Here is a 24,610-nt window from a genome sequence, read left to right on the forward strand (position 1 = left end):
TTTTGAACAAGAATGTACTGGGCATCTCTCTCTCTCTCTCTCTCTCTCTCTCTCTCTCTCTTTATCTTTCTATCTATCTATCTATCTATCTCTCTCTCTCTCTCTCTCTCTCTCTCTGTGTGTGTCAAACAACATGTTTCATCGAGTGAATGAATAACTAACTTAATAATCATTTTGGTACCCTGGTTTTTTCGCCCATCCTTGGCAACCGTGTATGTTTGTTTGATCTGAGAGTGTATTTTTGTCTCTTGGCAACTAGTGCAAATAGTGTTCACCTTGTGGGGTGACTGTGATGCTACCTGTATTCTCAGTTTACCCGTCAATCAAGAGGAGTGAGATTTCAGAGGAGAAACTGATGAGATGCTTCATAATTTTTAATGGAAATGGAAGCCGCAACTTTTCTCCAGAGATGCAGACAGACGCATTCATCAGACATACTCATCAGTTGCCTAACGTGTTTTGTCAGGCGAATGATGGATGAAGTGTGCTATTGTATAATCTCAAAAAGTAAGAGAGAGCGCACCTTCGTGTCAAGGTCACTTTGTTCCTCCAGAGCCTGTGTATGACTGCACTTGTTTACCCGACGCAGGGGCCCCTGGAGCCCCACCAGTGCAGCGCCAGAGGCCACCAGCTTCCGTAGCGTGTTGAGTTGCGGTTAGGCCCCTTGCGTGACAGACTTGGTTCCACAACTGCTGCCTGCCCCCCTGCCCCCCTGCCCCCCCACCGACCCTCCACCCCACCCCCACCCCCACCACACCACACATCACCCGAGCCTCCATCGGCCCCTTGGCTGACCTCCCCTGTCCCTCTGCCAGCAGTAGCAGCAGCAGCAGCAGCAGGCCCGCTCCCCAATGTCTCCCCCACCATCAAACATTCATGGGGGCAAAGACTGAGCACTGAGCCAGTTGGTCGGCCCCAACCTCTCTCATGTGTCCTTACCTCATCATGCATGTCTTCCAGTTCTTTCTTCTCCTTATCTGTCCCAAGGCTGCGCTGTTTTTTTGCCTTTTCTCTCTCCTATACCGTCTCTTGTGTTATGGTGTTCATTCATCTCTCCTCTCCTCTCACTCCTCTCCTATGCTTTCCTCTCCTCTCTTCTCCTCCCCCCTCCCCCCCCCCTCTCTATATTGCATTTTTATTTATTCCAGTGTTTTATTTGCTCATCTCTGTTTACCTTGCACACTGCCCTACCCACTTTTCTTTGCATGTCGTTTTGACATTTATTCTCTGTCTTGCTAAGGCCGATCGGCAAGCGCTTGTTTACAATCACACTCACTGATTTCCCAGAAACTCTTGGGGCCCACGGTGGCGTATCTATATGTTTGTGTGTGTGTGTGTGTGTGTGTGTGTGTGTGTGTGTGTTTTATTGGTTTTTATGTGGCGTGCGCCTGAAGGAGTGGCTTCTCTTTCTCTTTGTGCGTGAGAGTATTGGTAGCACAGAAGCTACAGACAGATGTACGAGAGGATGTGGTCATTGGTTAGCAGAGACAGAGAGATAGAGAGAGAACGAGAGAGAGAGAGAGAGAGAAGGAGGAAAAGGAAGAGATATAGTTCTAGAGAGAAAGGGCTCTCTCAGAGTGAAACCCAGTGACACAGCATCAGACAGATGAGTTGCTGGTAACTGCAGCGCCTCAGAGAAAGCACCCCACAGGCGCAGGGAGAGTGAAGGAGAGGAAACACATCAGCAGTGTGTGTCATCCCCCCCCCCCCCCCCGCCACACACACACTCATCCAGAAGATCTCTCCTATACCCCCTGAAAACACATACACTCACACATTTACGCAGCACGCACGCTCGCTTGATTGGCATCAGCTGATCAGAGGTGCCACATCTCATGGCATTTGTAACGGTGCTCTTGTGGTCCCATGGCTAATAGCGTTGCAGATGGTGGCGATTAGGGCCCCTCTAAGTCTGCGTTGGGAAGGTGCATACATCTCCTCGGGGGTTGTGCACATATCTACGCATGGTTGAAACGTATCTCTTATCCTCTGTTACTTCTTGTGTGTGTGAAGATTTCAGAGCATTGAAAGTTGGGCAAATAGTAAAGTTTGATAATGAGCAGAGCAAATGCCAGGCTTAGTGATGGCATCCGTGTGTAAATGGTGTGGTGCTGCAGCATGGATGCAGAGTGGATTTGGGTTGCCATAAAGAACTGCAGGGGTCACAGTCCTTTATGTTCAGGCATGTTTTATGGAGCAGCGCATAATAGAGGGCTGGGATCAGAAGCAGAGCTGCACTGGTTGACCTGCAATAACACAAAACATACACACACACACACACACACACACACACACACACACACACACACACACACACACACACACACACACACACACACACACACACACACACACACACATGCTCACAGACAAACAGACAAACAAACACGCACTCTTGCACTTACTCACATGCAAACTCACTATGGCCTTTTCCCAAATGTGCCAGGACCAAGTTTAAACACGGAAAGGGGACTTGCCAAGGTCCATTAAAGCAGAGCTGTAAATGTATTTATGGAGTGCAATGTGATCCATGCCCGGGTATCAGGCCCATGGGAGACAGGCCTTATTTGTGTTTGTGCGTGTGTGCGTGTGCAAGGGTGTGTGTGTGTGTGAATGTGTCTTTGTGCATGTGCTGTAGAGTGTAAGTATGAGTGTGTATGACCAAATCTGTTTTTGTGTGTGTGTGTGTGTGTGTGTGTGTGTGTGATGGAATGTTTGTGTGTGTGTGTGCGTGTGTGTGCGTTCGTTTATGCATGCATGTGTCTGTACGTGTGTGTGTGTGTGTGTGTGTGTTAGTGTGTGTGTTTGTGAGAGAGATTCTTGTTTGTGTATTATCGCAGCAGGTCAAAGCTAATCAGGAGCCGTGGCTGATTATGTAACAGGCTGACCACAGTGGGTGATTTCTGAGAAGCATTGCTGCTCTCATTAGCAAACAAAGACCAGACCAGGCCCTCTTCAGGGCTCTCTCTTAGCCTCTCTAACCCCAGCCCACCCCTCCTCACCTCACGGGCACTTGTAATCATAAAGACACTACTGGCCCAGCCAAGCTCTAATCTATCTCTTGTGCACCACATGCTGAGACACAACACATCTAAGATGGTGGTGTTCATATTGCAATGATGGTAAAGAATGTAAAGAACTGGAGTGTTCCCCGCAATTTTTTTCTTTTTGAATATCATGAAGAAGTCAAACATTTTCCGGAAGACTGGACATTGACTGTACCGATCTCTGACTTGTTTTTCCACCCAGAGTGAAACACCCTCATGGGCTGATGGTGTCTGTGCCAAGCATGTGGCCTCTGTTTCACGCTCCATTCTTCCGTGAAGCCGCTTTGTGCTTCAGCCCAACGCCATCACACCTCACGTCCCATCGCACCTCGGGATGATTCTTTTCTTTAAAGTCAGACAAAAAACAGAGGATAAATAAATTATTATGGATTCTTTATCTCGCTGTAGCGTTGCTACTCAGCTTCCTGTTGCCGTCAAAGCCTTCAGCCCCCCCCCCTCTCTCTTCCATGCAGAGTGATGGTCTTAGCGGAAAGAAATTGGCTAAAAAGCACCATCCTTCTTCTTACCTTCAATATTCAATGAGTGCTAATTGCATCGAGCAGTGAGAAGGGGAAATGTTGGGGCTAGTGCGAATGCTCTTTAGGGAATATATGAAAGGAGGTAGGTGTGGGGGGGTGAGAGTGTGTGTGTGAGTGTGTGTTTTTGCCAAAGTAAAAGTTGGTGCATATCCTCGGGAGGTTCCTTCCACATGGTTTTTACCTGAGCACTTTTGTGTGCTAATGCTCATTAGGCAGTCTCTGTGATATTCCTGAAACACTGTCACCGCAAGGGCCGGGGTTTTAAAGCTGCCTTCTCTTTGCTTTCTTTTCACCCGTTACTTTTTCTTCCCACTCATCGCTTGCTTTTCTAAGTAAGACGTTTCAGACCGGTGTTTTTTCCCCCACATTTGGCACATTGCCAAAATGAACGTGCTTTCTGGTCATTCCTGAAGTACACCTCTTCAAACGTAACGCATAAACGCATCTCTTATCTTATTATCTTCCCCTGTGCTCTGTGTGTGTAATCTGCTCTCTGGTAGTTCAGCTCATGACCAGTGGGGGCAGTACAGAGGAGCCCTCTAATGGGCCTGAGGACTGCATACACATGCACCTGCCTGCTGTCCAGTCCATCCCACCTGCCCTGCCCAGCACACGCTCAGACCCGGCCCTTTCCCCTGACGTAAGGGCTGATAAAATACTGCTGATTTAGACCGCCCTCATAAATCATTTCCGACACCACGCGGAGGAATAAAGCAGAGGTGTGTCTTTACGGTGCATAAGACTGAGCCTCACCAGCTTGCTGTCCTGGTAGTGTGTGTGTGTGGGGGGGTTACACAAAGGGGAACAAGTTGAATTTATGAAAAACACAATCCACTTCTATTTATATTTATCAAAAGGGAAAGATCTCCGCCAAACACAGGCTCAGAACGCAACCCTGTCCTGAAGTGTCCTCTCCTGGCACCATTCCAAATCATCACTTCACCCTCTCTCTTTCTCTTTCTTTTGTGCACTAATCAATGTGGCCAGAGCAGTTCTCATTCTCTCAAAAAAAAACCTTCCCTTGCCTTTTGCCTTTCCCAGTCAGGTCTGTGCAATCCCACACTCTACTTGACAAAACAAACAAACAAACAAACAAAAACTAAAATTGTTTTTGAACATAAATCACCCTGCAACCCAAGTGAAGCACCACGTCCTGTGGCCCAGTGCGTATAAATATATGAATACTTGGGTTTGTGCCGTATCATGTTCTTGAAGGGTAAGTGAGCGATTGGATTTACCCGTGGCATTCAGCAGGTCTCAGCAGAGACATCGCTACGGCAACAGCCCCTGGCTGGTGTAAGTAACATAGTTTTAAAAATGTCCTATTAATAGGCAGCTCTGTTAAGGCGCGTGTTGCCTCTGACAAGTGTGCGGTTGGTGGGGGTTAAGGCCTGGGCTCATGAGGGGTGGGGGGGGTGTGTGTGTGTGTGTGTGGGGGGGTGGTTGGTTGGCTGTTGCTGGTTGCAACAGTCCCAGCAGCTGCACAAAGACAGGGCTCACCAGCACAACTGTGATGCCTTTCAGCGGACAGGAACATTTAATGTTCCGCACTCAAGCCCGTGTTTAGATTGAGGACGGGATTCACAGCATGAAAGACGTTCTCTTCACTCCTTTTTTCTCTTTTCTCGCTCCCCCGCTCCATCTTTATTGAATTAGAAGTGTTACGCTGTTGATTGTGTAAGTCACACATGAAGCCAAATTATGAAGTGGGATGCTTTGGAGTTTTTCTGTTATTTTTTTTTTTATGGCATATGGCACCAAAATTCTACTGTATGATATAAGACCAAAGCTATTTAATTTAATTAAAAACGTCTCTCCCCCCTGTGAACTCAGTAACACGCGTGACCATGTAGTGCTGTTTGTCTTCTGGCTAATTAAAGTGAAATCCAAGACGTGCGTCTTACAGCTGAACACACGTCTGGGAGGAACATTACACGTCCTCGTGATAAGAGGAGGGAATCCAGTAAATAGGATCCCGGCCACCCCTGCACTGTGTGTCCTTTTCGGCAGGGGTGGAGGAGAGAGGGGGGGGGGGGGGTTAGGGTATCTCTCCGCCTGGCAAACCGCTCCTGAAACGGGAGACGGGTCAGTGAATGTGCTCTACTTCCTTTCTCTCTTGTAGCGCAGGGTCACTTTGCCTTCTTCTCCTCTGAGTGGGGGGGTGGGGGGTGGGGGGTAGGTGGCTGGCATTCCTAAGGGATGGGGCGACAGAATGCCACTGGAGAGCGACTCAGTGTTTGTCACCCGCTCGGCTTGTTGTCTTGGGCCAGGGGCTTTCAGCCCTGGAGGAGAGCCTCTTAGACACTGACCGCAGGGTGGCTGGGGGAGTGAAGGACATTTATGGTATGTGTGTGTGTTTGTGTGTATGTGTGTGTGTGTGTGTGTGTGTGTGTGTGTGTGTGTTTGTGTGTGAGTGGCTGCCAAGGCCACGTCAGTGTGTTAGCAATGGCAAGAGCTGAAGGGAGTGGAGGGTGTGGAGGGTGTGTCATTAAGAATCTTCAGCAGGTATGGCATGAGAGTTAATCGGGGGGGTATGATCTTGACAAGAGGGGGGGCACACACACACACACACACACAGACACACACACACACACACACACACTGAGCCATCAGCTGACGAGCTTCTTTGCTTCTTCTCTGTGGCACCCTACAACCCCACTGGCCCTGTATAGCTCCTTGAGGGGAAGCGTATTTCTCTGTACAAATGGCTTCCTGCCTGCAGATGATGAGGCCCCGGGGAGGAAAGGACCGGCTCTCTGTTATCTCCTCCTGCAGCGTGCCCCTCACCATCAAAGACTCATGCCTCCTCTGAGACTCCACTCTTTTTTACGAGCTTCTCTCCGGCCCACGGCCTCGGAATGCTCGGACCGTGGTGAAACAACACCCCCCTACCCCACCCCACACACACACACTCACATACTCTGCATCCTGCCCGCGTGCTTTAAGACAAGATGGATGAGCCCATAAACGGGACCCCGCTGGTCAGCCCGGTGGCATCTGACCAGGCCAGGAAGCCCCAGGTGACCCAGAGGGGGACTGGCTGATCTGGGCCAGCGGAGGGTATTCCTGTTCCCACTGCCCCCATTATGCAAGAGCTTCTCACCGCACAGCACTCACACTGACCACATACCAGTTAGGACCGGTTTATTCCTTTATGTTTTTCCCCTTTATGTTTTTTCCGAGTCATCATCACCCCCTTCAGATGATGGTGTTACTGATGCCCTGATCACAGGGCTGCTCATGGGGGACGAGGGCCTTGCCTCGCCTCGGCTCCATCCCTGCCCCGCTTCCCCTCTCCACGGCCCCCTCGTTCCTCGAGCCCGCGTCGAGCCCTAAACCCCCTGTACAGGATAGAGATTGCTTCCTGCCCCTGATACCCCGAGGTGGCCAGCGCTGGACTCGCTGGCAGATATATGGGTCATTCTGTTTGTTTAGTCAGACCGGCTATTTGGCCTTGAATGGGGAAGCGCAGCGAGAAGGATATCACTGTTTGCACAGACACGCGGGTCTCAACAAGACATATCTAGACCTCGGCTTCAGGGATTGTGTTTGTGTGTGTGTGTGTGTATGTGTGTGCGAGTGTGAGTGTGTGTGTATATGCGTGTTTGCATGTTTTGAGGGTTAGATGGAGGTTGGAGGTGTGAACTGGATGGTGAAATTACTTACCGCAGAAGTAATATTCTATGCCAACTAAGCACCATCTACCCAAACAGTAATCACAGCAGCACTTTGCTCTCAACTGAATCCTCCCGTGCAGCATGCTAAGGCCTCCGCTGCTTAGCGGCTGATTTAAAGTGTGTTTGATTATCCGTGCCCACATCTCTGCCCATAATGAATTAATTGGAGCAGGCTAGACAGAGACGGGCTGAGTTACAGTTACAGCTTTCGACACAATCGGAGCATCTGTTCTAAGGAGTGACGCTCACCTACAAAACAACGAAGGTTTAACCCCCAAACGTCCTAGGAAGTGGGCCAGTGAACACGTTTGTACTTCAATGGGGATTTGTCGGTAATCTGCTTTTTGTAGATAAGGGGGGAGGGGGGGAAATACTTTGTCTTGCAGTATATTGTGGAAGATTTATAATCACTGCATCAAATACAATAAGGGGAAGCATGACATCTGTCAAAATGTGGTAGGGGTTGTCCTTATATTTCGTGAAGCTTTTACCAGGCCCAGTGTTTGAGGGCATTACTGTTTAGGATTTTAGAATGACAGGTAAATCATGCTAAATAAATAAATCAACCACACACAATGTGAAATATTCAAATATGCGAGAATTTAAAAAGGAAATTCAGTTGACACGTGATAAGTGATTCAGGAAGAGATTGAGAATCACACATAGCACACATAAAGCACACTTGATTTCCTAGATATATGCAGCAGACGTGCAGAAAGGCACACACACTCAGACACACACACACACTCTCTCCCTCTCTCTCTCTCTCTCTCTCTCTCTCTCTCCCTCTCTCTTTCTCCCTCTCTCTCTCTCTCTCTCACACACACACACACACACACACACACACACTCACACACAATTGTACACACACACACACACACACACACACACACACACACACACACACACACACACACACACACACCAAGATAGACAAACACACACACACACACACACAGACAAACACACACAACCAGACAAACACACTTACACACGAGAGAAACTTGGCTCGCTCTTGGCTTGGCTTCTGTTTGCCATACTGAGATCACTTCTACCACATCAAATATCAGAAGCACCTCAAACGGCCTCAACTGCCACTACCTGCAGCAAAGGAACACACACACACATGCTCACACACACACACAAACACATACCACAAAGATGGGGGAGTTAAATTAACTTGCGCCGGCAAACAAACCCATGTCTGGACTGCAAGACTGGTATTGACTATATTTTGAAATTCATTTGTAAAGTCAAATGCTTTATTACATTCTGCTCCAGTGGCCAAGTAGTTGCAGTGCAATTGAAGAATGATGAAATAAATCAAAATTATTGATGGAATAATTTAAATTGAAATAACTGAGAAAATAATTTGTTCATAAAGATGAACTAAACATTAGTTTGTTTACTGTTCAGACACAAACCCAAATCATGCAAAAGCAAGACTTCCATAATGAATGTTCTCCGTTCTTAGGACTATTTGTAATGTGTGTGTGTGTTTGTTCGCAGGTTTTGAAAATAAACCATGAAAATACCATTAAACCATAAAAATATCCCAAGATTACCGCAAATACCCATTGATAGGGTGCACCAGTGGAACATAAGGGTGAAGGACAATCAGGGTGGAACATGAGATAAGTTCTCCTCACACACAAACTTTCAAAGCTGTAGACTGACCTTAGCCTCATATCAACACCCTCTGCACAGAATAACACCCTCACGCAAAAACTGTTATCCTCAAACTATGAACTGCGGCCAAGCCACAGCTCTGGAGCTTGGCGACTCCCACCAATGTGTCCTCATGCAGTCAGTGACCACCTGAAAGAGGAACCGGCAACTCGCCATGAAAGACTCCTCACTGAATAAGATGTGCCACTCTGTGAACTTTGGTGGAGGAGACAGCTCTAAAGAGTCCTGCAAGAAGTGCTCTGACGTTCTGAAGGGTGACATAATAATAACCAAAAAAAATCGTTGTATGCATGCAGGGTGGAAATGTAGCTTGAGCTATTGGAGCGTACCTGACATGACCCTTTTCTGCCCCCTCAAAAACGACACTTAGTGTGACACTAAGCTGCACGCTCTCATCATGTAGCAATATGAAACTGATACCTATGGTTATGTGTTGCCTTCTGGGCCTTTTTGATAAGTCTTTTGAAAAGGTCTCTTATGAGCATTACTCTTACGCCACTGAGAGCTTTCACACTCTCTCTCTCTTTTTTTCTCTCTCTCTCTGTCTGTTCTCTTGTTCTCTCATCTTGCCTCTCTCATATCACTTCAGTGACCTTCAGTTTCACTTGCCTCCTACAGTCACAGGAAGTGATGCAATTGCGGCCTGTGCGCTAGCAGCTTTGCGTGTGGTTAAGTCCGCAGAGAAAACGGCAATACGTGGAGCCAAACAACGTGTGCCAGGCCTAAAGCAGGGAACCTCGGAGGAAAGGGGAGGGTGAAGTTAACTGAAGCCAGTGATTCATTATCAGTCATAGCAGAAAGTGTAGCCTTTTGGGCTCCGTTTGACAAAATCTCTCTTCAAAGTGTGTGAATGTGCAGGTGTTGGATGAAGGAGGTTGAATGGCTGGTGTTTCTGCTTTTTCTTGAAGTGTGAAGGCGCACTACTGTTGGCTATTGACATTTTTTCTAGAGCGTGTGTTTGTGAAAGTGAAGAGAAGGCAGCTCCCAATGCTGCAGTTCTTTTTTTGTGTGTCTTCACTGAAAAAAAAAAAAAACAACTTCTCCCTCAGAAGAGATTGTATGATGATCGCTTGCAGACATTCAGTGGCATTTACAGCAGAACAGCATTTCTCTCACAAAATACTCCTTCCTTTAGGAGATAAATACAGTTGCACCTAACTTGGCTCCATGACTGTCTTTAAAATGGAGTCACTTTGACTGCTCAGAAACTGTGTGTGCGCTCATGCATGTGTGTGAGCGGCTGCACATGTGCATTGCCATGCTGGCAGGAAGGCGCTCACTGAAATCTCTCTATCAGGCTAATAGAAACACACACGGGCCATTATGTGGCGTATTCGCGGATAAATCTGCTAATAGCCCCTTTTTCAAAGCGCTGTGCAGTCAAAGTTAATCGGACCCTTCCCTCCTTTCTCTGCCACAGGCAAGGGCTGCGAATGTGGAACAAAGTCAAAGGCAGTTAGATGGGCTCCCGTCCAAGCACACAGCTTGTCTGCATCCATACTACTGTTATGTTATAGGTGTCGCCCCTGATAGGCCCCTCCTTCATCTCTGGTTTCACGCAGCATCCCTCTGCTCCGTGACAATAACCTGTTTGTGTGTGTGTGTGTGTGTGTGTGTGTGTGTGTGTGTGTGTGTGTATATGTGTAATGTAGGGGGTATCCCTCAGGGCCATGTCTAAGCCGTCACTGAATGTTTCCCCCTAATTATAGTTTCAAACTGAATTTATAGGTCTCAACTGGAAAAAAAAACAAAACACAAAAAAACAGCCAGAATCGGGTCCTTAGTGATGCATAAAAATACGAGCTATAAAAACAATAAGTCAAAGCACAGCGTAATTACCCTTATAATAACCAGGGACAAAGCCATTTGTTTCTGTTTGGAATGCCCACTTGATGTCTCTCATTTAGTGTGGCTTTGCCACAACACGTATCCCTCTGAGAATGATATGACTGCTGCCCGCAATGGGAAAGAAGGGGCGTCGCATAGATTGGCTGTGGTATGTGAGCGTGTTTGTTTGCACACACACACACACACACACACACACACACACACACACACACACACACACACACAGATATATTGCACACAAACAGTTGTCCTTGGGGCCACACAATAGGCTTGCAAATGCTTGATTTGGGTATGTCCAACAAACCCTTCAACAAAGAGTGACGGACATTTGAAGAGACATAGGCAAAGACAAACACACACACACACACACACACACTCACGCACACACACACACATACATTAACACACATTTACGGGCATGCTGCAAGCCTGAAGCCATGAACATGTCTCCACACATAGTGGGCGCACAGTTTCTGTAAGGGTATCTATGAGCATGTTAAAAAAGCCTCAATGGCCCTGTCTCTACCTGTTAGACAGGCTGTCCATCACTCCCTCTGACAGTCTCTAATACACTCCCCATCCAAAATGACCTCCCTGCTGACGTCTCCCTATTTGGACGTTTTCATATTCGTCTGACTGCATAGCGGGGCGTCCAGTGTGAGCGCTGAGCTCTTCTCCTGCGTCCTACTCCCCTCTCCCCTCTCTTGCTCGCTCCCTTAAGGGCAAGGCTAATTGACCCGCGGAGGAAGGCAGGAACTGCAGCGGGGTGTCTGGTTCTGCCGGCCTCGCAGTCTCTGCTGCCAAAGACACAATGGGAAAGCATCCTTCTCCCTCGACCCCCCCCCAACCCCACCCCCGCCATACCCAACCCCCCGTGCTGGCAGGAGGGTGGGCGGGTGAGAGAGCCAGTGAGTGAGTGCGAACGAGTGCGGCCTGGCAGGATGGACAGTGAGTGACAGCGCTCAAACGGGAGGATAGAGTGTCGTCTCTCAGCGCCAGCGCAGCGAGAAGTGATAAACACGGGCAATTTGAGCCACAGACGGAGCGCAAGGAAGAGAGAGAGTGAAAGGAGGGGGAGGAGGTTAGGAAGGTGTGCTTAATGTGCCTTGACCCAACACACGCACCATCAAATATTAACACCATCACTTCCGACTGGAAGGCCTGGAACCTGGAGCGCTTTATTGCTTCTCTCTCTTTCTTTAAATATTCTCATTCCACTCGTGTGGGGCCTCTCTATCATTTTTTCCCCCCCTTCTGTTTTTGTCTGGCTTCGGCATATTTATGGAAGGTTTATCGTGTTTTGTTATTATTTATGACAATTTTTTTTTCTTTCACTCGGTACATGCTCTGTAAATAGGCCCCCCGTGAAAGGGGTCCCTGGTTCCTGCCCCAGCCGTAATGGGCAATGTAAACATGCTAAAGTAATTTGAATTCTAACAAAGTGGAGATTAGTTGTTGACAGTTTGTGGCGTGGCGATTATTTCTAAAATAATCCTGTTTTGATATGCATCAGCGTCCCGGCAGGAATTTTTCAATTTGTTTCCCTATTGCCGCATGTAAACAAGCTCCAGTGTCTCCTTATCACGCACAGGCATGGTCGTCGCAGAGATGCGTGCCGTCTGCTCCTCTATGCTGCGTACAGAACCCCCCCTCTCCCCCCGCACTCCACCACCACCATTCCCCACCCGCCACCCCCCCCCCTTCTCCCCACAGTCTGGTCACTGAAGCTTGGAAAGGCTGGCTTGTCTGGGTTTCAACAAGTCCCTTTATCGTGTCCCAGGTAGGGGTGTTTTTTATGTATGTACCTGAAAAATCATTTGCAAACATGAAGTCCTCACTGTGCACCCTGTGAATATGTTCTGCTTGAGGAGTTTTTGCCTATTCCCGTCTGTATGAATAGGCAAATGTGCCGGCTGTCAACATCAAAATGGCCTCCTCGGACCCAACATAATCAGGCCAAGCCAGGGACCTGGAGCAAGTGATAAATGTTTACTCCCGGGCTGATTGTAGGAGGCATACACTATGGAGAGAATTGGTCATTTAAATATCTCACACATACACATACGTACATACACACACACAGGCATGTGAGGTCACACACACACACACACACACACACACACACACACACACACACACACACACACACACACACACACATACACACTTTAGTGGCCACACACACACTGAAAGAGAGGAAGGGGGAGAGAGAGATTTAACTCCAAATTAAAAGTTCCTAACCTCGGAAAAGAGAGAAAGGTTTAGCAGTTAAAAAGTGCCCCCCTGGTGATTTTGAGTTTGTAGTAATCGTCTGCTTGGGGTACATTGTGGCCCCCTCTGAACCGCCTCAAACATGATAACTCATTCTATTCATGTAGACAGAACTCAAAACTGGCACATGGGTGCAGTAGCACTTTAAATTGCCTTGTATGGCATGCTACACTGGCTGCCATTCTGTGATAGATTGCTCTTGCCTGTGGCTCATCTGCATGGACAGCATCATGCTCTAATGTATATCAGGATTATGCCCAGATAAACACAGTAATCCTGAAAGTGGTCAGAGACTGCGAATTACCTTGGCCTCTTCACTCTAAGAAAAAGGTCACGATAGGATCGCATTGCTTTGAATTAATAAGGTAAATCTATCGTGCATTGGCCTAGTCTCAATAGAGCCCAAATTAGCAGTCACCCCCGCCCCCCTCTGTACTGTAGAGCTGTGCATCAGACATATGGCCAGAGAACAGGGGTCGTCCGGGTTTGCTCTGGTGGGGGCCATTTTGATTAGAGGTGACCAGCAAGACGAGACTGCGGTCACTTGAATTACAAAACCTGCACACGATACGATACCAAGGTTGATGTCCAGTTAGTGCTGACAGTTTTAATCGATTCTGGCCAGATCACTTACTCCTATAAATCGTTATGGCCACATGCTGCTGGCAATAGTATTTTCAGGAAGGTGAGGTACTTTTCCCCTTATATGTGTGTTGTTTTTTATTTCATTGTACGAAAAACAGTTATGTCAGGGAGGATAAGAATTTGACTTGGTCATCCAGTATGAAACTCCTGACTTAGAGCATAAAGGCATTCTGTACCTTCATATTAAGGAGATGTTTCCCATTCCTGTTTTGGAAGAGTATGTAGGAAAGCTGGTGAAGAAGCTCCAGTGTCTCACCGCTCCAACACCATCATGTGCTGTTCAATATCTCGCAGTCCTGGCAAGCTCCACAGACCAACAGTAAATATTGATTATACTGTAAAGGATTATTAAGCCTGAAGGCTTTTATTACTGTAACTGACTGTATGGCAATAATAAAACCTCTGTGTGCATCATTTCAAAGGCACTTGAGTCAAACACACACCAGGTGATAAACTGCCACTTTCTCCGCAGCTTAAGAAATGCACTCAATCTAGATTACCTGAGTAACACACAGTGCAGTGATTCTCCCGGTGATTTTGTGTCGCTCCTTACTGGCTGCTATCAGCCGCCCTTATTCCCTAATTCCATACAGACGACAATAAAATGCTCCAGTCCGTACATACCTCCATTTCAGACAGTCCTCTGCCACTTGCAGTGAATTCTGTAAATGAAATGTGGAGAGAAGAAAAAATCCAGTAACAATGCAAATATGTGCCCCGCAATGGAGTATGAATTACCCCTACAATACAAAACTAAGTGGATAAATTGGCAGAGTGAATTACCTTTAGATACACCCCTCATTAATCTAGTCTAATCCATTCAGAGCGAAGCGTGGATATCTCAGGGAAGAGTGGGCACGCCGTTAATGATTAGGCCGAGGACTGAAATCATTACTACCTTTAATGTTCCCAATCTAATTGAGGCATTAATTTAAGCCGAGAAACCCAGCCGAGTATTATTTATAACTGCTTTTTAATTTAGCGGCGGCCTATCGGGTGAGAATGTCCCTGTGTCGTTATGGCTCCCGTGCTGCTGGGAGACCCATGCATTTACATAGAGACGAGCACACAGGCTAAACAGGCCTGCTTTTTTGCTATACTGTGGCAAAGGAAAATAATGCCATTGTTGAAGCATTTCCGCTTATTTGGGGATTATTAAATTGTAGACGCTGTGTGTGCGTGCGTGCACGTGTGTGTGTGTGTGTGTGTGTGCGTGTGTGTGTGTGATTACACATGTACTGTGTATACACTATGCCAAGGTGTTTTTTTGTGGTTCTGAGTGTAACATTCTAATCCTTAATCAAATTATTTTGATGTTTTATAATCTTATAAAAATGAGAAGGTGGTCCATCTGTAACGATATAAAAAAAAAAAAATTGTGATGCTATAGGTAAATAGTTTAGAGGGCATGAGCTGTTCCTTATCAAACACCAGGAAAGAGACCCCTCACGAAGACCCAGTGTCGCCCTCTCCCCTAATCAGTGTCACACTGGGAGAATTATCTGTGCAAAGATCCACAGACTAAGACATAAATACTGGCTATAGGCCAGAGTGTGTCTTGCAAGGCCGGCCATCTGGAACTTAATAAGAAATGTCACAAAGAAAACTCACTCACACACACGCACACGCACACGCACACGCACACGCACACACACACACACACACACACACACACACACACACACACACACACACATACACACATACACACACACACACACACACACACACCGCCTATGTTCTTCAAGCAGTGAGCCAGCCATCTGCACAGGCAAGGTTTGTGTCAGTTAGATGGTAAATCAGTGGAGAGAGGAGAGGAGAGGAGAGGAGAGGAGAGGAGAGGAGAGGAGAGGAGAGGTGAGGAGAGAGGAGAGAAGAGGAGAGGAGAGGAGAGGTGAGAAGAGAGGAGAGGAGAGGAGAGGAGAGATGAGGAGAGAAGAGAGGAGAGGAGAGGAGAGGAGAGATGAGGAGAGAAGAGAGGAGAGGAGAGGAGAGGAGAGGATAGATGAGGAGAGAGGAGAGGAGAGGAGAGGAGAGGATAGATGAGGATAGATGAGGAGAGAGGAGAGGAGAGGAGAGGAGACATGAGTCGGGGGATGGATAAGAGAAGTGGCTCTCACCTGCGTTAAGAGCAGTTTAAAGCTGAGTGCTTCTTATTGACAGAAGCATTAAAAGCTGGTGGCAGTTCCTGAACATTACAGTATCTTCTCAAACGTGCAGGTCTCTTTGCCACTGATCCACTCTCACATGTCCCAAAATGACATCACCCAGAAAACTACACCTTGGCACGCAACACTAATGCATGAGTTGATTAGGATAGAATAGCGAGGCCATTGTTTTGTATGGGGTGATGACTGTGTTTTTTTTTATGGTATATTTACTATACTCTACTGATTAACACATTTATTTCTACATTTCAAACAGCATACACACCCAGCACTGTGTCTCCCCATTTTAAACTAAACTGGCAAATAAGACAGTTACCCAAAAATAGGCAGGGGACACAGAATTGGGGGTAATCTGGTAATCTAATAAAATAAAATAATATTGAGTCTGTATTTTATTGGAATATCATTAGTATTCTTGCCTCATGCTCCTACTGGAAAAATTTGCTCTTTTACACTGCAGGAGAGGAAAAAAAAGTTAATGACAAGGAGCTTATTGGATTTAAGGAAGCAAAAAGGGAGAAGGGATTTTTTCTGTTTAATACTGGATGATCAAAAGTAAGGGCATGTTGTTATTCATCTGGCACCATAAGGCTAGAGTTTTAGAGAGAGGATGAAGAGCTGTGCGGATGAGGGAGAGGAGGGAAGAACGGCAGACTTAATCTGTGTGTGTCCGGGTGTGTGTTTGTGTGTGTGTTTGTTTGTGTATGTATGTGTGTGTGTGTGTGTGTGTGTGTGTGTGTGTGTGTGTGTGTGTGAGAGAGAGTGTGTGTGTGTGTGTGAGACAGGGAGAGAGCGCACCCTACCCCATTCTGTCAGTGGAGTGGCTACAGGGATGGACCTGAGTCCTCTAACTCATCCCCACTGCCTTGGTGCGTCTAAGCTCCCAACTCCGCTGACCTCTCCGTCACCCCCCAGCCGAGCACGTGGCCATGGGTGGGCTCCCTGTGTCCTCAAGAATAGAGACAGCCGAGACGAGGTATCCAGTTCCCCTTAATATTTTATTGTTTCCTTCAAAGGGGGGCCCTGCCGCTTCTCCTGAGGTATGCGTTTCTTCGCTTTGGCGCGCGCGTTCAGACTTCCCGCCGTTTCCTGGCCCAGGATAGCGTTACCCTGCCCTCCCCGTTGGGCCGTCTGCCCGCTGCTCTATCGCGTCTATCTGAACTAGCCCCAACCATTGATCGGCCGCGGAGCACTCATTTAAGCTCAACAAAAATGCAAGTCTACTCCTATTATGCTCTGTGGTTAGTGGGAGTCTGCCCAGGGAGACAGGCCCGCGGAGGGGGCACAGACTGAGCCGACCAAGCCCGGGGACGGCGCTGCATTCCTGGGGTTGAGGGGTGTGGGCGAGCCCCTTAGCCTTTCTCGTTTCCCCCAGGGTCCCCCCGGAAAGCAAGCCTCACATTTGCATTTGAAGGGGTTTTGCCGCTCCTCCAAATGTGTGGAAACATAAATAAGGGTGAAAGAGAGAGAGAGAGAGAGAGAGAGAGCGAGAGAGAAAGAGAGAGTGAGAGAAAGCACAGTTCGTTTATTTGCGGATCCAATTACTGATGAGAAAAAGAAATGGACAGACGGACATTTAGGGAGGAGTGAACAGAAAAAATAAAAAACTCAAAGCTCAGACTTCAAAGCTATTAAAGGGTATAAAGTTCCCACAGACTTCATGAATATTGCAATATTCCAAAGTCACTCCCTCCGATCTGAAAAAGAAACTTCTGAAGAAATCGCCCGCACACGGTAGCTGGCAAATGGCCGGCACATTAACTATTTACATGCACACAGCGCGTGAATCGGGAGTGGCCCGCATATTAATGAAAGCCAGAGAACAGCACTGGCTTCTTTGAGCTCCAGTTGGGCTCCAAGTCCATCTGTAGTCAGACTTCCTGATTGGCCCTGTTGAGTACAGCACAGTCCCACAGAACCCTGCCATGAAAGGCTTCAACTCTTCTCAGGTTAGTGATGTGTACACAAACGCGTCGGATTCTCTAACATACATAGGACCCAGTGTAATAACATTGTTTCCTATGATTCTTTAAGTAATGGCTCGATAGCAAACCCCTGGCATCCCATCCCTGTCCTTGCCAGTTTGTAGGTCTACACATGTTTACTCCTCCCTGTGTCATCAGCCTACCGATCAGGTGTGTGTGGCAGAGAATGCAGAGGCGTGTGTCAAGAGTGTGTGTCTGTCAGAGAGATGTTTTGGGTTGCCTCTGCTAATAAATGTGGAAAAAGGTCAGCTGCTGTTGGTAATGTAAAAGATTCAGAGGGGGACGCAGACATGCTCTGGATGTAAGTAAAGCAAATAGTCAGAGCCAAGATCTAAATATAGACTTAGGACTGTTTTCATGTTAGTATGGTGAAAATAACCCATGTTGTCTCACACAGGCACACAGACATACAAACATATTCAGAATCGTGTTTATATGCACAGTATACGCTATTGCACACCCATAGACACACACATAAACACACACACAGGGGCGGCTTGTCCATAAGGGCGATTGGGGCGACGCACTGCCTAGGGGAAAAGGAAAAGGAAAAAAAAAAACCTCCTGATGTATAAACGCAAAGTGGCGTAAATGACGACATGTACATTTAAATGTAATAATTTTTATAATATAATTTATAATAATAATAATTTTTCTGTCGGATTCTACCACTAGACCGTCTGATCTGCCTCTTTATGTCATTGTTGAATCAGGTAACAGTCATTCAGTCAGCCTAATGTCGTGCTTCAAATGGCCCCGCCCCTTCTGGGGCGAATTGGGGCGAAATGAAAATCGCCCCAGACCTCTCCCATTGACTCCCATGTTAAATCCATTTTTTTCACAAAACAGAGCTCTCAATGTATTCTCTATGGCTTCCGGGAGGGCTCGCCCCTCCATGTCGTGTCATAAGTAATGGACGTAAAAGCCTATACGAACGCCATACAGCTTCGACTGAGGCATATTCTGTCAAGATGGCACCTGTTCAGTGCAACAACTCGATTCGCTCTTTGACAGAAACTCCTTTTTAGTCGGCGTACTAATGAAGATAAATTGACAACAAAACAATTAGGACTTCCTAGACCAAATGTATCCATTCAGGTTTCTACAAAGGGAGGGAAATCCTACATCCAAGAATTGGAACGAAAGAAAATCACGGTTGTGAAGTGGCTAACGCGGTCTGTATTTCTATATACCACTGTCACTTTTCATAGGTTTCACAGTGTGTTTCACAGTTCGCTTCTTGCACTAACACTGAATAATGTTTTATGTGATGACTTATTTTGCTTTTGTAAGCCAATACTTTCAAGATCAGTCAATAAATATTGTTGGTTTTGACTTATGTTACCCCTTCTTTATGTTGTTACTGGACATATCATGTGTCCTGTTAAGCTATGTTACATCATACAAAATTTGAGATACGTGGATAATGAAAAAGTGGGATCATTTAATGTGGAGCCACATCATGTTTGCTTATGAAGGCTCCTGGATGCAACTTTCTTCCATAGCTTTCCACCTGTAACTTGCTACTCTAGCTATGTAGCAAGAGGGGACATATTACTGTTGTGTGCTGCCAATAGTGGACAAAAAGGTATTGCTGTATGAGTTAATCAGCTAACTTAATGTACCTACTGAATGGGTCGCCTTAATCATTATCAAAAAATTGCCCCCCCTGAGAATTTTTTCAGGAGCCGCCACTGCACACACACACACACACAGATACACCATATATATCATAGGGGATGTTATGGTTACTGGTGTTATGTACTGTAAGAATGTTTACAGATAAGCTCTCTCAGACACTTCAGTACAGACCACACAATTTTAGTCCTGTCATTTACGTTCCTTTTCTGAAATTCCCCCTTGAATACATCAACTCCAGTGTTTTACCAGTGGAGTGTTTCAACCCTTCCTCTTGACTGAAGTTTGGTTCCCATGATTCAGAGCTCTCACTCTGTATCACCGGTCAAAGCTCCCCCGACTCCACGCTTTGTTTGTTTTAAGACCTTCATCACCCTCCCTCTCTGCATCCCTTTATCTGACCTTCGAGGCCGCCATCACCAGTCCTCTGAACTGCTACTCACTCTTCTTCTTGTTCTTCTGACAAACACAACAGAAACGCTGCTCGCTGCTCCACAGGAAGCTATTTAAGGTTCACATCCACGTTCATTGTTTCTGGCGCGTGCTCTCTGTGCCCTAAGCTTTTATGGCCCCGAGTGAGTGCTCTGTCGAGGGAGAGCACAGATTTGTTGATAGATGCCTGAAGTGCACCCGGGGGGGACTGAACACTTAACGTGTGGAACATGTAATAAAACAAAACAAAAACAAACAAACAGAAGGCATCAAAGGTGGAATGTGGACAAATAAGGAGGGTCGCCGAAACTCTTTGGGGTACTTTTTTTTGTTTTAGCTCTTCTATCCTCTTTACCATGTCTGTCTCTTCCTGTGTCTTTCCTCTCTAACCTTCTTCTAATTATCTCCTCCATCTGTTGCCCAGCATCCACTATCTCTGCCATCCACACTCAACCTCTTCACCCCTTCACACCTTCTGGTGTCTTCTCTTTCTTTGGCTGTCATAGTGTTGTGGATGGGCCTCTGCCCGATTTAGATCTCTGGCAATGTCATGTTCTTGAGTGTTGCGAAATAATTGTTTTGTAGGAGGAGAGATTCGTGGTATTCCTTATTTGAGGAGTGAAAATGATCACCTGGGGATGGCCTTTGCACCTCTGAACTTTATATGGACCTCTCTCATCACTTAGTATGATCCTCGCCACACATACACACAACTGACACACAAGTGTCAGGGCATTGTGACATTGTGCAACTTAATAGATGCTCATATAAGTGGCCAGTACAGTCCATGAAGATATCTTCAGTACTGTAGCTCTTGCAAATCCTCACACTGAAGAGAAAATCGATAATTTTTTTAATTATGAAAATGAAAAAAAAGAAAAAACACCAAAAACATTCATTTGTAAATAAAAGTCTTGGTAATGTTTTTCTTATCATCGGCCTTGATTGAAAAGTAAACATTCTGAAATTCATTGTGGATGACCAAGAGGGAGGGACCGCACAATGTACTGTAGGCCTCGTAAGTCAATCTCTCACAACGGCCACTTACTGTCTGCCTCCCGTCATTTTTACGGCCCAGTATTTCACAAGTGAAATGCTTTCTCCTCACCTGCCAATATCCGGCTATACAGTAGCCTAATGGACAGACTGTAACGACAGACTCCATTACATCCCATTATGGAGAGATGGAAAATGAAATGAGAATGATGAAAGCAAGGCCCTCGCTCTGCGTGTAATTGGGTTCCTGCCGGTGGAACGTCTCGTGTTGTTGCGACGTCGGTTATTAAAACAATAAGGGTGTACTGAGGAGGCAGCTCTTTAGAGTCTGGCTATTGAACAGAAGGCAAATATTTTATCTGGTAATCATTACGATTATGGGAGAGGAGGGAATGCTATTGGCTTCACAGTGAAACCTGGCTACTGTGCTGAAGCTTCGTGGCTTCTGAGCTCCACCATGGCTGCATATGGCTTTAATTTGGAGAATGGTTGGATTATCCTTCAGGATCATCTGTCTATAAAAAAAGAAGAAAAGTGTACCGCTTCTCTCAACACCTCCTTTATCCATGTATTTGTCAAGAATGATAATAGCTGCTGATAATTGATAAATCGGTATGGATTATGACAACATTGCTAGGAAGCATTCCAAGACATTTTGTTGAGTCAGATAGACTATACAGAATGGAAACATAGAGTAGTAGTCTCCTATGTTCTTGTGTGTTGGTCACCAGGCCTTTTCAGGACAGTCTTTGGCTTCTTCCTGACCCTTGCCAGGATAAGCTTCTTGGGGATAATCAATGGACATGAGTTAAAGGTAATTGCCATGTCACAATGTCAGAGACACCATTGATTCGCAATTGTTCTCTCGTGGGGGCTGTTAGGTACCATTTGTCCTTGTAAGAGGATTAGAGTGGCCAGATGCCCCGCTTTAGCCCAAACAAGTCCTTCCTTGGACCCAGACAATCATTTTGTCTCACCACATCCTGCCACCAAGGCCTTAGTGGCTCACGGTCAGGTGGGTTGGAGGGGTGGGGGTGTCTTTGGGGAAGTCCCCGTATCCGAGTCTGAGATAACCTGTCAGAAGTATTACTGGGATAAAGGCTGAGCTGTCATTAGGGTTGCAACAACTAATTGACTTAATCAACAGAAATCGACAATAAAAATAGTTGCCAACTAATGTAATAATCGATTCGTTGGTTACATCACTAAGCATGTTGTTGCACATGTAAACTACGTAGCTCAGAGTGAGTACATCACTTTGCTGTAATGAGAGAAAAACTAAAAAAGCAAAACATGCAACACAAGCATGACTGAAAACATTTATATCTAGCAGTATTTAACTAAAACCTAACCTCTTCTAAGAGGGTCATCAACTGCATTTCAATGATAGTGCATAAGGACAATTTCAAAAGGAAAGATGTTGGCATTGTGGTTCAAAACCAAATTATGTACGATTAGAGGTGCAATGAACCACAACTGCTGGCATGACATTCTAAAATTAGAGAATGTCCACCTAAATGATGATATTCAATTTTGGTGGCCGTATCCACATCAACATGTCACTTTGTCACTAATTCACTATGTCGGTGTTATCAGCCTAAACTTTAATACAAACTAGCGAAATGGACATCCATATTTACAGTGATGGTCACTGCGTGCCTCTGGTTCATATACACTGAGTAGAAAAACGTTGCTTACTACTTACTACTGATTATTCTGTCTCCAGCAATGCTGTTAGTGAGCAGGTATACATGACTTGGAGATTCGTCTCATTAGAGATGCTTAATGTAAATATACTGTGATAATCAACCCACTAGATAATGCTATTCCACAGTTTTTTTTCCCAACAGCGATGTGGCAGTGTGCACGTCCACGCACCCACAGGACTAGACTCTCTTTATGTTCTCATGTTGGGAAATAGACTAAGGGTGCTTTCACACTTTTGGACCAGGGTCCGCTTGAGCCGATATTTCAGTTCATTTTGTTGATGTGAAGGCTGTTTTCTGAACTCGGCTGTGCACTAAGGGACGGTTTGGTGTGAACACTATCTGATCTAACACCAGGAAGTAAACGCTATTAATATCCAAATTCTTTAAGATGGTAAAAACAGTGACTAGAGGACAGCTACGTGGCAATTAATGCTTGAGGTTATACATGTAGTATATGCTCTGCAAGCAAAGCTGCAAAATCATCTTTCCTGCTTCCTGTATATATAGGGTTCTGTTTTCAAACTATGAAACTAATGTATTTATTGAAAAAAGAATTGACAGATTTAATCGATTATCAAAATAGTCATTAGTTGCAGCCCTAGCTGTCATGTGATCTATTTTACCAGAGATTTACAGTAGCGTGTTACTCTGTGGAGATAGTTTGAACATGAAGGGCCTGTAAGCTTTGAGCATGCCTCTTTGAGTACATGTCATTACTCCTAACAGTAACCTCTATGTAAATGAGGTAAATCAGGCTGGTGAATAATTCAATAGGGTGGCAATAAAACAAGGTAGCTCTTGGGGAGTCTTTGTTTATGTGTGCTTTATTTGTTCATTAATATTTCATATTGCGAGAGCACTGACTGTGTTGGTGTGTGACACTGTGCTTCATGAAGATATTCAGTGCATTAATGTGAATTATACGCTGTGATGGTGACCTTGATATCCTTTGATATTCCTCTGAAGAGCATCGCTTGAAGTCAAGTTCTGTCCACGTGTTCTTACCATGCTGAACAGCACAGACTGCTTTGTAGGTGGCACAATATTCTCAGTCAAGTTAATTTCAATAAGACGTACTGTAGTGTAGTGTAGTGTAGTGTAGTGTAGTGTAGTGTAGTGAAGTGCTAGTACTGTGTTCCTTGTAAATCCTCGTGTTTCAGGGCTGCTGGGCTTGTATGTTGTGGTTGTATGTTCTAGCTATAAAAATGCGGACTTGAAATAATGAGTTGCCAATGTTTGGCGAGCCAGTACCATATCTCCCCATGTCGTCGGAAGGCTGGATATTATGGCTAAGCCTGGATCTTCTGGTAGTCCGGAGGGGCCTCCAGTGCCGCAGCTGCACCGTTAGGGCCTGTGGGGGGCTGTGGCTGCGGCCCTGCGGGAGAGGCCGTGTCCAGGATTGATGTGCTGCAGGGGACGGGAGCCCTGCGGTGGCCCGCATGTCTGACTGCATCAGGGGCGCCACGCAGGACATGATGGAGATGAATGGGCCGAGAGAGCCAGGAGGCCACGTGGGACGGCCGATCGGCTGCCTTTTATAAACCCCAGACCACTGGCTGTCAGCCCTCTCAGATCCATCACACCGCCTCTACCTGCTACCTCTCTCACCTTCTCACCTTCTTCCTTCTTTACTCTCTCTGTCTTACACACACACACACACATACACACACACACTGACTCTCTTTTTATATCATACACACTCTCTCTCTCTCTCTCTCTCTCTCTGGCACACACAAACACACACACACACAAAATCACACACACACACAACCACACACACACACACACACACATACACACACACACACTCTCTCTTTCCCTGTCCCTCTTCTCTGCTTTTGCTCTACAACTTTCTGTCCTCTCCTCACCGGGGGGTACTGCGCCAGACTGTTGTCACTCTGTCATCACGCCGTTGCCATGACTTATTCCTCCCCGACATCCCTGGGCTTCTATTACTGTCCGAGAG

General features: G+C 46.2%; 1 protein-coding gene across 1 annotated transcript in view; it reads left to right on the forward strand.

Moving 5' to 3' along the window:
• The window catches only part of mafa (v-maf avian musculoaponeurotic fibrosarcoma oncogene homolog a (paralog a)), a 104,088-nt gene that overhangs the window by 39,111 nt on the left and 40,367 nt on the right, over positions 1 to 24,610 (forward strand). The gene's annotated exons all lie outside the window — the stretch shown is intronic.

The sequence above is a fragment of the Clupea harengus genome, chromosome 6, assembly GCF_900700415.2.
Source record: "Clupea harengus chromosome 6, Ch_v2.0.2, whole genome shotgun sequence".
Classification (NCBI taxonomy): Eukaryota; Metazoa; Chordata; class Actinopteri; order Clupeiformes; family Clupeidae; genus Clupea; species Clupea harengus.